Source organism: Pteronotus mesoamericanus, unplaced genomic scaffold, assembly GCF_021234165.1.
Source record: "Pteronotus mesoamericanus isolate MK-2021 breed Mesoamerican mustached bat unplaced genomic scaffold, CSHL_Meso_final contig_26, whole genome shotgun sequence".
Classification (NCBI taxonomy): Eukaryota; Metazoa; Chordata; class Mammalia; order Chiroptera; family Mormoopidae; genus Pteronotus; species Pteronotus mesoamericanus.
In genome coordinates this window covers 9,751,441-9,764,273 of record NW_026555109.1, presented here as the reverse complement: position 1 = coordinate 9,764,273, position 12,833 = coordinate 9,751,441, and positions in this window count along the sequence as shown.

The following is a 12,833-nucleotide window of genomic DNA, read 5'->3' as shown; positions in this document are numbered from 1 at the left end:
GCTTGTTGATGTGGCTACTTGGCTAAGCTAAAACATAGTCCTTAGTCATTTAATCGAACAATATCTAAGGATTTCGTGGAATTGATTAGAATTCCTAATCAGTTGGCTTTAAGCTAATCAAAAGGGAGATTACCTTAGATGGGCCTGACCTTACCAGGTAAGGCCTTCAAAAGACAGCTTAGGGCTTCACTGGGCCTGAAGACTCCACAATTTATTTCAGACTTGTGGTGTAAGTCGGCTCATCATCTTCCCTTCTTGACTTCTGCCCTAAGATCCCAGCCTTGCTTAGATAGCTCCCACAATTGTGTAAGCCAATTCTTTGCAATAAAAGGCAATCTATTTCTCCCTTCCCCTCCTCTTTCCCACTCTTTATCTCTCCCTCCCTCCTATTGATTCCACTTTGCTGGTTAAACTTTGACTGATAAATTATATTTTTCAGGAAACACATATGTGGGTTGTCAGACTTTCGTAGTAAAAGGATGTATTCTAAAACATACATATTTATTTTATACCCGTAACACATTAATGAAAACAATTGCTTAATTTTGCAACCGTTGTAGGTAACATAATCCGTCACTGATTTTGAAGGATATTACTACTCAAGATAGATGAGTTTTCAAATGCTTTTTAATTGGATTTCAAATAAAATTTTCAACACAATAAATCATTTGATTCTAATACACTGGCTTAAAGCAAAGATTTGGAAACAACCTAAATCTTTGTTTTGGGGTGTAGATAAAAAATGGCTCCCAACACCTTACATTCTTAAGGTCTTATTTCCTCTGTCCATTACATAAAATCACCCAGTAGCATACACACATAAATACACACCCTAGAAGAGCAAAGTAAAATGTAAGATTGGGGCTATCCCCTGACAAGCCTTAAGAATACTCAAAATTTTTTAAATAAATGGAACTATAAATTAAAGTTGAATAAAATAATGAAAGTAATTTCACCTGGTTATAATAATTATCTCTCCCATTTCTCGTGAGCAACTTTTGATATCTTGGTAGATGCCATACATTTACCCTTTCTCTGGGAAGATATACGAAGGAACCCAAAACACTAATTTGAAAGAACATAAGCACCCCTATGTTCATTGCAACATTATTCACAATCACCAAGATTTGGAAGCAGCCCATGTCCATTGGTAGATGAATGGATAAAACAATTATAGGATATTAACACCATGGAATGCTACTCAACTGTAAAAAAGAAGGAAATTTTACCCTTTGCAACAATATGGAGGAACCTGGATTATGCTAAGTGAGATAAGCTAGTCAAGAGAAAGACAAATACCATATGATTTCACTTATTTGTGCAATCTAATGAACAAATGGAACTGACAAGCAAAATAGAGACAGACTCATAGATAGAGAGCAGAATGACAGCTAAGGGGAGGAAAGAGGTTAAGGGGTAGAGGGATTGAGCAAAACAGAAAAAAGGACTCATGGACACGGACAACAGTGTGGTGATTGTTGGGGAGGGAGAGGGTATAAGAGGACTAAATGGTAATGGGAAAAAAATAAATGTTCTGAAACAAACCAACCAAAAAAGTGAAAAACAAAAATATTTTAAATGATATATCAAAAACTGGTTAAATTAATCATGCCTTCTTACTCTATTTCTAGCTGAAACTCCCCAAACAATAATGTCTCAGAATTAAAAAGCACCAGGAAAAGTAAATCGTAATATATTTATAAAATAGAATATTATACAGCTATAGAAAATTATGTTATAAAGCAATTAGTGCAATAGAAAAATTATATATAATCAATAAAAACAGTATAGAGAATTTCATATATATATATATATATATATATATATATATATATATAATCCTATTTATAAAATATAGAGAAAAAATATGGGGAAAATGTCCACAAATCCTGAACTATTTATCTCTGGGCAGAAGAGATTTTCTTTCCAAAGTTTTGCAGCTATTATATATTTTATACCTTTAAAATTATTTACAAACAATAAGATCAATTGTTTAATTATTTACTGTCTATTAAATACTGGTAATATTTTGATATTAAAGCAGTAAAATACTCATCCTGCAGGCACACACTTAATATGGGAATGGCATACATTCTGTAATGAGCTCTTAGTGTTCCACATTGTTCCTGCTGTGGATTACTGCCGACAGATGTTTAACTCTAGACTGTGTGTGCAGAGCATTCAGGATGCTTCTGAATTGGTTTCCTAGGCCCCCTGTCTTCTTCTTATGATTAGGTGTAGTCACACAACCTGATTTAGAAAGAAAAACCAAGATTATATTAAAGTCTTCATAATGAATGCACACACAGGCACAGACACACACACAGAAACAACAAAGGTGTGAAGATTTAATAGATCAAACATTTTTGCTTTGTTTTTGTAGAGACCAAGTTTAAATTCACCAATTCAGCCTGGCTGCTTCATATACACCCTTGTTCTTATGATTATCCATATGTTCTCAAACAGATGTTTTGATTTCAGAATTCTTACTGCATTTACGACTTTTTCCCCTCAGGTGCCATGGTTGCCTCTGTCACAGCACTTCTCTCTCTCATCTCAGGTTCTCTATAGTCAAAATTATCTTTCCAATTAGAGCCAACCAGATGGATAGAAAGTATAAGAGAGTTCAAAATATAGAGTATTTAAATCAAAATTTCAAAAACTAGCAATTATCCCCCAGTAATGTATGTATAAGAATAGACTTGATGCTTTTCTCTCACATCTATATAGAGTAGAAGGTAGATCAGTGGCTTCTCACATTTTTAACTTCATGCTTGACTTCAGAGCAGATTCTCCCTTTAGGCCTCAGTTTCTGAAACATCTAGCTCTGTCATCACTTAAAAATTATTGACCATAATGATCCAGCCATAGCCTTGCCTGGAAGAAAAATTTTGGAGTACATGCAAAACTCTATGGAGAATCATTCTGATCTGGATGAAGAGGAAATAAATTCTCCTTTCACCAAAACCACTAAAAGGTTTTCCTTTGCTTATTGATGACACATCAAAAATATATATCCAGATCAAATGACCAAAGGTATAATTTTCTTTAAATCAGATTGAATATATTGATTGTAGCTTGTTTTCTAGCATAATGATAAAGAAAACAGCCAAACTGATGAAAAATATTTGTAATAATAACAAAGACTTGATTATTTATATTATAAATACATAATTACCATCTATCAAGGAAACAGATATAGGGTGTTAGAATATTGAAAGACTCAAATAATAGTGTTAAAAAAAAGCAAAATATAACTTGGAAGTTTTATAAAACCACGTACACAAAGTGGACTATTTGCTTAAGGTTAGAATAAAATTGGGGCTGTTCCAGTTCCTGTCAAAATGACAAATTAAAAGGGGCTGCCAACTCCTTCCCAGTACCCAACTCTGGAGATCCACAGAAGTGAGAATAAGTTGATGGATATGAGAAACTGACATTAGAGGCATTTGACAGCCCTGGGAAGAGAGAAGGTGGTTATTTCTAGAGGTATGGGCGAAAATGGTGGCCCAGAACTGAAGTGAATCAGGAACATGAATGGGGATAGTGTGAGGGAGAGCATTTTCTTTGGGATGTTTTCTCTCTCAGTCATAACCCAGGGCAGATTATTGCTCCCCATCAAATTAAAAGCTTCCTGAAGGAAAACAAAAGCAAAAACAACAGATCACCTACCATGGAATAAGAACCCGGTAGACATCAGACTTCTAATCATCAATGCAAGATGCTAGAAGACAATGGAGTCATTATCTTCAGTGTTGATAATAACATTGAAACTAGAAAGTTTTCCTTTAATTGTATTCTCAATTATATCATTTGCAAAAGTTTTATTAGGTAAAACTCCCCTAAAAAAAATTAGGTCTATATATAATCATTTGCTCTTTCAGGAAAAGGCAAAAGTCAATTTCATAGAAAAAGTTAGGACTTTTTTTGCATTTAATTCTGTTTTATTTAAGGATGAAGACATAGATATTGATAAGTTTAAAAATTAATGAAGAAAATGTAAATGATGGACCTTTTAAAATTAGGGGTACTCACCATATGTATAAAAATAAAGCATATAAGTTTTAATTTTTAAATCTAAAGAAGAAAATTTGATTTTAGTCTTTGAAAACAGAAATGGAGATACATTAAAAAATAGTTTAAAAACACATAAAATAATGGCATAATAAAACTGACCATAAGACTCATGAAGATATGTAAATGGGTTACATTCAGTGATCATGACATACTCAAACTTGTCTCTTCAAATGAAACAGATTGAGCAATATGTTGTCTACAAGAGACAGTTAAAACCAAGGGATCCAGGAAGTCTGTAAATCAAGGGATCAGCAAAGATATACCAGACAAATGTAAAGCCAAAATAAAGCCAGGATAGTGGTTTTATTATCACACAAAGTAAAAATGCAAGGTAAAAATTTCATAGCTAACATTATATAGTAAACTAACAGTAAACCTTAGAATTTTATTATTATAAACATTTATCGACGACAAAATTGTCTCACAATACATAAGGAAACAACTAACAAAATTATAAGAAGAAAGATAATTCAAAGAAGTTAGTCTTGCTCATAAGGAAATTAAAGTATATTAAACTTCATTGAGAGACTGTTCATTATTTATAAACCCAGTAAAAATCCAAATATTTAACAGGATATTCTATTGGTGAGATCATGGGGAAATACGTATGTCCATACATTGCTGGGGGGAATGCAAAATAATTCAACACTTGTGGAGAGGAATGTGGCTATATATAGAAATATTCCATATAAATTAATTACTTAACCCAGCATTCCTACTTCTTAAAATCGATCACAAAGATACACTGACAAAAGTACAAAATCAAATTTACACGGGGTACTTTTTTCTTAATTTTTTAATAAAAAAAAAGTTTGGTGGTAAAGTTGAAGATAAGAACAGGTAAGGGTTTGGTTTTTGCTTGTTTATTTTTTGTTTGTTTTTTAAGTTATGTTTGGTTCTGTTTTGTTTTATTTAAGTATAGAGATGTGGGTATTAATAAGCTTAAAAATTAATGAAGAAAATGTAAATAATTGTGGGCCTTTAAAGAATTAAGGGTACACACCATAATCATACAAATAAAATGTGTACATTTTAAACAAAAAGAAAAAAATATTGACCCACGTTATTTAATAATAAACAGATATAAATTACAAAACATTAGAAACAACTTTAAAAACTACCAACAGGAAACTTTGAAAAACTGATATATCTACAAAATGGAACACATACAACTAGTTATAAAAAGCACTAAAGAGAAACTAACTCTATGTAGTGCTATGGATCTCTAGGTTATATTGTTGAAAGAAGCAAATAGGAGACGGTAGTTACCTTACTTAAACTATTGAATAAGTATAGGGGAAGGCAATATAATTTTTTTCAAAAGAAACACTGTAAGGATAAATAATAAAGTTGCCTATTGGAGAAGGAGAAAAGTAAAATTAAAATGTTATTGTTCAAATGTGAATTGGCAATACCAGGAAAATTTTATGACGTGTTTTGCTTTAAAAGCTATACATGTTTTGCAGACTAGATTCAATAAACTTATTATCATGGCTAGCACCTAACCTGTGATCTCTCAAAACAGTTCACATTAAAAGGAACCTGAATACATAGTGAAATAGTTGATGCTATGTCTGGGATACAAAGTTTATAAATTAAATCTTTCAGGCATAAACTTCTCATTATGCCAGAAAATAAAAAAATTATCAAAAATAGACAGAGTCCTATTAAAAAGACACAGGAACTGATCTAAAGATACCTCTGTTGACCTTAGGGGGGAAGTCTAAGTATAAAAAAAAAATGACAATAAATGGAAACATTTTAAGCATATAACAGCTCATGGGTTGCTGATACTAAAATATGCACATTCGTTACTCTTGGAGGTTGCTAAGACAACAGCCTGTGATTCTGAAAATTGATAAAAGCAAATAAATAAAAAATTCATTCTGATTTTTTTTTTACCAACTCTATTTCAGGGTGGAAAATGGTTGCTGAGGGATATTTCTTTTTATGGAAAAATTTCAGCTATTTAAATGCAGAAGGAATGACTGACTTATAAAATCACCATTTTTCCATTTCTAATGAAATAATAAATGTAAGCAACAATGACCCAAGATTTCTAAATTTAAGTATAGTAAAATTAGAGATCAGTAACAAAAGAAGAAGTAAAAATTCCATATACCTGGAAACTCAATGAATTATTACTAAATGACTTTGGGGTTAAAGAGTAAATTACATGGCAAAACATGGAATATTTAAACTGAACAGTAAAATACTATATGTCAAAAGGTGTGCAATGCAGCTATAAAAGCATGTAGCTTAAGATGAATTATTTGGTGAACAGGAAAGTTAGAAAATAAATGAGCTAAGCATTACACTTACGCAGTTGAAAAAGAGCAAGAGAGTAAATTCAAAGGAGCAAAATGGAAAGAAATAATATGGACATGAGGATAAATCAACAAAATAGAAAATTGCACCAAAACCAAAAATGATAATGTTCCATGAATTAAGGAACATGAATCACTCAACTGCCTGTATTTGAGGTCCAAATAAAAAAGCATAAGCCAAACAGACAAAATATTTAAAGCAATAAAGTTTAGATCTGTAAAGGACCTTTAAATATAATATGACGTCTGTTCAGAAAGAGTCCAGCCATTGTTAAGATAATAAGATCAGTTTGTGCAACATTGATGTAACCCGGCAGCCACGGAGAGTGAATTGGAATGAGCGTGCATGAACAATGGTAACTTCACTGTACTAGTCAGTGGGGGCAGTAGATGCCATTAAGTGAGCATGTGTACTGTGTGGTTATAACATTCAAAATGACTGAACAAGTAGAGCAACAAATATACATCAAATTTTGCATTAAATTTGAACATTCCTCCATGGAAACTATTCAGAAGGCTGCAGCTATGGACAACTAGTGATTGGTAGCTTCATCATGACAACATGCCCACTCATGTATCATGTCTTGTGCAGTTTTTTGGCAAAACATCAAATCACCCAGGTGATTCAGTCCCCTTACAGCCCAGATTTGGTGCCTTGTGACTTCTGGCTTTTCCCAAAACTAAAATCACCTTTCAAAGGGAAGAGATTTCAGACTGTTAATGAGATTCAGGAAAATAGCACAGGGCAGCTGATGGCAATTGGGAGAACTGTGTGTGGTCTCTAAGTGCCTTCTTCAAAGGGGACTGACGCATCATTGTTCTATGTATAATGTTTCTTGTATCTTGTACCTTCTTCAGTAATTGTCTTTATTTTTCACAGTACACTGCTGGACACTTTCTGGATAGACTGTATATAGCGCAAAAATAACCATAGAATTTTTGTTTTTAACAGTTCCCAGCTTCTTTCAAATATACTGAATACAATCAATTAGGCAAACTGAAAAGTCAGAGAAAAGAACCCCTACAAGACTGGCCTCATTTCAGACATCAGCCACAAGTTCAGGGACCACCTTCACTTCAGATGAGGGAACTACAAATTTGAAGGTCTCCATATCCACTCTTAGGTTCAATACATCACTGAAGAGATTCACAGAACTCACAGAAGGCTTTTATACTCATGGTCATATTTCTTACAGGCAAAGGATACAGATTAGAAACAGCCAGAGGAAGAGACAGACACTTTACCACCCGGCATCTGTGTGAGGATGTGCAGAGTATTACCCACCAGCGAAGCTCACCCAGACCTTCGGTGTCCAAGGTTTTTGTCAGGGCTCAATCACATACTGCCTGCATGGCTGATCTTTATTCTCCAACCACTTTTGGAAGTTTTGGTTAATACCTTTTGACTACAGCTTCTTGCAAGTTTGAAATTAATACTCTGTACCAACCATAGCCCCTGTCCTACAACATTAGACTGTCCCAAGCAAACAAAGACACTCTGATTAAGTAGGACATTCCAGGGGTTTAGAAAACACTTCCCAGGGGCTGAGGACAATGGCCAGAGATCTCTTTAAGTAAGATAAATTCTTCAATCCACACTGGATAAGAATTTTTCAGAGTCAGTCAGAGAATTTGTTTTTTTTAAAAGCTTTCGGGGTGATCCTAATTAGACAGACTTGGAAACCGTAGATGCAGTTAAAACTTTTAGTTTTTATTTACAGGTGAAAAATTTGAAAGTCAAGCAATTAAAGAACTTGTTTATGTAGTAGTTATCACATGGATAGTAAGAGGGTAGCCAAATCTGGATTTTGGGCAAGCCCGGGTTGCTAAAGAGACTCTTACTGACATCTCTCATCCATTGTGTACCAACTGAACAATCACCTGCCTTGCCCATATATCCATGAACCTATTCAAATGTTACAATTAATAAAATATAAATTCATGTGAAAACACTTCTGAATTCTTTAAGGCCTGATAACATCAGAAGTTGTAAAATTTTCCAACATATGCTTTGTAGAGAAAAACTCAAGAATAAGTCAAGTAGCACCATTATCAATTATACCAACAAACCCTGCCCTTACCAATTTCTGAGTCAGGTTTAATTTTCCCAAAGTCAAACATTAGCAAGTGTGATAGGGCAATTGCCAATTTAATAAATCAAAATGAAAGAAAATTCCTGTGGTCTAATTACTTTTTAAACCATTTACCATTCATTCAACTTCACTGGCACTTAAATTGTACAGGAATCTTATATACTAGCTCCACTGCACAGAGGTCATCATCCCTACTAAATTGTCAACTACTTATTCTTCCTTTTCTTTGCTGTGCCTCTTAGTAGTACTCAGTCATTGAAATAAAAAAATCAGATAAGAATCTGTTTCTTATTCTGAGTTTTTCATATTACTAAGCTTTATTGCCTAAATGCTATTTTCTTAAATAATTACAGTAAATCATTCTAATTGCAATTGATTATTAATTGCTAATTTTCTGTGATTGCACATGTGAAATTTATGATATAAATATAATTCTTGTCAAAATAGTCATTACAAGAAAGTAGGTAAGGGAGACCCAAGGTGGAAGAGGAGTAGGTGGAAGCTGCACTAACTTCCTCCCAGGACCAAACTGAAATTACAACTAAATTAAAGAAAAATCATCCTGAATAACCAACTTAACACTAGCTGGAGAGAAGCCTTATAACCAAGGACAACAAGACTGGTAGGGAGTGTGGAGGCATGAGAGGGCTAGGTGGGCTCCCATGGGTGACCACTGAAGTTCCAGAGGGATATTTCAGCAGCTGGTGGGAAGGGATTTCTCCTGAGAAGTGTGGGGTCTAAACTCCAAGCTAGGCTTCCCCAGCCTAGAGCTCCAGAACTGGGAAAGAAACCCAAATAACATCCAGCTGTGAAAAACAGTGGGGTTTTCTGTCCACTGGGGAGAGACAGCTAGAAATTCAGAGAGCCTTTCAAAGGGCCAACACAGAAAATTTCATTTGCAACCACTTACCCTGAGCCCTGGCAGAGGAAGGACAGAGTGGACTACAGATGTGTGAGGAATATCTGGAGTTGGTGGTACTGAGAAGAGACTGAAGGAGCAGCTGCCAAGATCCCTGTGCTGAGTCATTCTCCATAATGTAGAAGCCATCTTTCTCAGGCAGAACACTCCCATCCAAGTGGCACCAGCCTGAAGCAAAGCAAGATCCCACAGGAATCTCTTATTCCCACCCCACTGTGTGAAGTTTAAGCCAACTATTGAGTACAGCTGGAGGTTATCTCAGTGATTAAGTCTAACAGTAAAGGAAAATATGAGACATTAGCTGATCCTTCCCCAGCCTGATGCTGATAAAAGCCAGCCTTGGTGTGCAGCCTTGTTCTTTCTGCACACATCCAGACCTAGCAGAGGGAAACATAAGCTGTGGATCGCTGATAGCTGCAAAGAGGTTGTCATGGAAAGTCATAGTCAGTGTCTGACATAGGTCTGTACCAGAGTCTTTGAAAATCTACCTAATACATAGAAAAAAATACAAAGAAGCAGCAAAAATGGGAAAAAAAAAAACAGACTCCAAATGAAAGAACAAGAAAACATTCCAGAAGAAGAAATAAATGAAATGGAGGGAAGCAATTTATCAGGTATAGAGTTTAGAGTAATGATTATAAGGATACTCAACAGCATGAAAAAACACATAGAATCAGTAAAAAGTACCAGTCAGAAATTAAGAATGAAATATCTGAAATAAATTAATACACTGGGAGGAATAAACAGTAGGTTAAATGAAGCAGAGGATCAAATCAGCAATTTGGAAGACAAGGTAGGAAAAAAACACCCAAGCAGAGCAGCAAAAAGAAAATAGAATTTTAAAAAATGAGGAGAGTTTAAGAAACATTTGGAACAGCATGAAGTGTAACAACATCCACATCATGGGAACTCCAGAAGGAGAAGAGACTAGGCAAGGGATCAAGAACATATTTGGAGAAACAGTGACCAAAAACTTCCCTAGTCTGGTGAAAGAAAAAGACACACAAGTACAGAAAGAACAGAGAGTACCAAGCAAGAGGAACCCAAACAGGCCTATACCAAAATACATCATTATTAAAATGGCAAAGCTTAAAGAAAAGGAAAGAATCCTAAAAAGCCACACAAAAAAAGCAGTTAGTTTCCTACAAGGGAGCACCAATTAGCCTATAATCTAATTTCTCAACAGAACCATTTCAGGCCAGAAGGAACTGGCATGAAATATTCAAGGTGATGAAAAGCAAGGACCTATGACCAAGGCTACTTTACCCAGCAAAACTATCATTGAAAAAATGAAATAAAAAGCTTCCCAAACAATAAAATGCTAAAGGAATTTGTTAACACCAAAATAGTGCTGTACCAAACATTAGAGAGCTTGCTTTACGAAGAATAGAAAGAAAAAGGAAAAAAGCAGAGGAAAATAGTTTAAAAAAGAAAATTGCAATAAATATGCATCTATCAATAATCCCCTTAATGTAAGTGGCTTAAATACTTCAACCAAAAACCAAGGGTAGCTGAATATATAAGAAAACAAGACCCATATATGTATTGTCTCCAAGTTACCCATCTTAGATCAAAAGATATACACAGAATAAAAGTAAAGGAATGGAAAAAGATATTTCATGCAAATGGAAAGGAAAAAAGGCAGGGATAGCAATACGTATTCCAACAAAATAGACTTTAAGACCAAGGCTGTGTTAAAGAAAAAGAAGGACACTACATAATGATAAAGAGGACAGTCCAACAAGAGGATATAAACCTAGTAAACAATTATGCGCACAACATAAGAGCACTAATATCTAAAGCAAATCTTAATGGACATAAAGAGAGAGATAGACATAAATACAGTCAAAATTGGGAATCTTAACACCCCACTGACTTCAATAGATAGCTCTCTCAGACAGAAAATTCACAAGGAGACAGCAACTTTAAATGACACACTAGATCAAGTGGATTTAATTGATATCTTCAGAGCATTTCACACCAAAACAGCAGAATATACATACTTTTCAAGTGCACATGGAATGTTTTGTAGGATAGCCCACACATTAGGACACAGAACAAGTCTCAATAAATTTAAGAAGATTGAAATCATATCAAGCATTTTCTCTGACCACAATATTATGAAACTGGAAATCAATCTCAAGAAGAACACTGAATAATACAAAAAGACTTGGAAGCTAAATAACATGTTATTAAACAATAAATGGGTTAACAATGAGATCAAGGAAGAAATCAAAAATCACCTTGGAACAAATGAAAATGAGAACAAAACAACCTCAAATCAGTGGGACACAGGGAAAGCAATCCTAAGAGGGAAATTCATAGCATTAGAGGCCTATTTCAAGACATAAAAAAATTGAAATAAACAATCTAACTTTGCACTTAAAAGAATATAAAAAACAAACAAATAAAGCCCAAAGTGAGGAGGAAAATAATAAAGATCATAGCAGAAATAAACAGAGTATAAAAAAAGATACATAAGATTAATGAATCCTAGAGCACATTCTTTGAAAAGATAAACAAGACTGACAAACCTTTAACCAGACTTATTAAGAAAAAAAGAGAGAGGACACAAACAAATAGAATCAGACTGACACCAAAGAAATACAGAGGATTGTAAGAAAATATTGTGAACAACTGTATGTCAACAAATTGGAAAACCTGGATGAAAAGGATAAATTCCTAGAAACATATAATCTTTCAAAACTAAATCAGGAAGAATCAGAGAATCTGAATAGACAGATTACACCTAGAGAAAGTGAAGTAGTAATCAATAAAACTCCCAAAAACAAAAACTTTGGACTGAATGGCCTCACACGTGAATTTTACTAAACATTCCAAGAAGAACTAACATCTCTCCTCAATCTATTTCAAAAAATTCAAGGAGAGGGATGACTTCTAATATAATTTTATGAGGCCAGCATTATCCTAATTCCAAAACCAATGAAGACATTACAAACAGAATATTATAGGTCAAAATCCCTGAGGAACATAGGTGCTAAATTCTTCAACAAAACATTACCAAAATGAATACAGCAATACATCAAAAAGATCCAATACCACAATCAATTGGGATTTATTCCAGGAATACAAGATTGATACAACATCCACACATCAATAAATGTGATATACAACATAAACAAAATGAAGGATAAAAATCCCATAACCATATCAATAGACACAGAAAAAGCATTAGATAATATCCAGTACCTATTTATGATAAAAACTCTCAGCAAAGTGTGAATAGAAGAAATGTACCTCAACATAATAAAGGTCATATATGACAAGCCCATTGCAATCATCATACGCAATGGGCAAAAACTACAAGGGTTCCCCTTAAGATTGAGAACAAGATGGGCATATCTGCTTTCACCTCTTCTGTTCAACATAGTACTGGAATTCCTGGTCATAGTAGTC